A 1,708-nucleotide genomic window follows, 5' to 3' on the forward strand; every position below is an offset into this window, starting at 1 on the left:
ATTAAAGCTGTGTAGTTTAGTTTTCAATCCAGTAAAGTCTCTCTCTTGTTCTCTCTCTCCTTCCCTACCTAGGTGGGAGGGGGATGAGATCAAGAGCATTGCTGTTGATCCTGAGTCAAACTGTGACACATGGGCAGAGGGAATATTATATAAATAGCAAGGGTCTTTTGTTTGCACTGAATATTAGTTTACTGATAAATTGGTATCAGAAATATATTTTTGTGACATAGACCAGAGAGTGACAGAGCACTGGAACAGGCTGCCCAGAGAGGTTGTGTCTTCGCTGGAGACATTAAAAACTCGCCTGGACACATTCTTGTGTGATGTGCTCTAGGTGATTCTGCTCTGGCAGGGGGGTTGGACTAGATGATCTTTCAAGGTCCCTTCTAACCCCTAGGATTCTGTGATTCTGTGTTTTTTCTTTCTCAAGCATCCACCTAGTTGTGTCAAGCCCACTGACTGGTCAAACAGCATGTCTGTAAGCTGTTTTGTTTGCAAGCTAATTTAAGGATGAACTGAAAACAGTTTTCTGACGCATTGTGGCAATACCATCTTAAATTGGTCCCATCCTTTACATAAGGCAGGCAGCAACTGGAGACAGTTTTTGGTATAAATGAAACCAACTTAAAATGAATACTAGGTCATGGTCCATTTCTTGTTCAGACCAGGTCTTCCATAAATTAGGAACTAATTGGAAAAACTTTGCTGAACACTGCAGAGAGCAATCCAACATTCTTTTTGGCCCTGTAGACAGAAAGAAAATGGTATATTTCAGTGAAGCACCAAAGCCAAAATGAAAAACATTTTCCATTTTAGAAGGCTATTTCTGGCTACAAGTTTTGTATTAAAAATTTTAAAACCTGACTTAGTTAACAATCATTGTCTGTCTTCATTCTCAATAAATTCTGGAAAATGGATTCATGCTTTTCTAAATATTTTTAATTTAAATCACAGAATCATCCTGGTTGGAAAGGACCTTGGAGATCATCAAGTCCAACCATAACCTAAATCCACCAACCATAACCTAATCTACCTGTTTAGTGCTTAAATCATGTCCCTAAGCACCACATTTATATTTATTTTAAACATTTCCAGGAATGGTGACTCCACCACCTCCCTGGGCTGCCTGTTCCACTGTTCAACCACTCTCAGTAAAGAAATTCTTTCTAATATCTAGCCTAAACCTCCCCTGGCACAACTTCAGGCCATTTCCTCTTGTCCTGTAATTATTCACTTGAGAGAAGAGGCCAACTCCCACCTCCCTACAACCTCCTTTCAGGTAGTTGAAGAGAGCAATGAGGTCTCCCCTCAGCCTCCTCTTCTTCAAACTAAACAATCTTATTCTCCAGACCTTTCACCAGGTTGGTTGCTTTTCTCTGGACTCACTCCAGCAACTCGACATCCTTCCTGAAGTGAAGGGCCCAGAACTGCACACAGGACTCGAGGTGTGGCCTCACCAGTGCCAAGTACAGGGGCACGATCACTTCTCTACTCCTGCTGGCCACACTATTCCTGATGCAGGCCAGGATGCCTTCGGCTTTCTTGGCCACCTGGGCACACTGCTGGCTCATGTTAAGTTGGCTGTCAACCAGCACCCCCAGGTCTTTCTTCACCATGGAGCTTTCCAACCACTCATCCCCAAGCCTGTAGCTTTACATGGGGTTGTTGTGACCAAAGTGCAGGACCTTGTTGAACCTTATACAATTGG

The sequence above is a fragment of the Chaetura pelagica genome, unplaced genomic scaffold (genome assembly GCF_000747805.2).
Source record: "Chaetura pelagica isolate M959 unplaced genomic scaffold, ChaPel_1.0 scaffold442, whole genome shotgun sequence".
NCBI lineage: Eukaryota > Metazoa > Chordata > Aves > Apodiformes > Apodidae > Chaetura > Chaetura pelagica.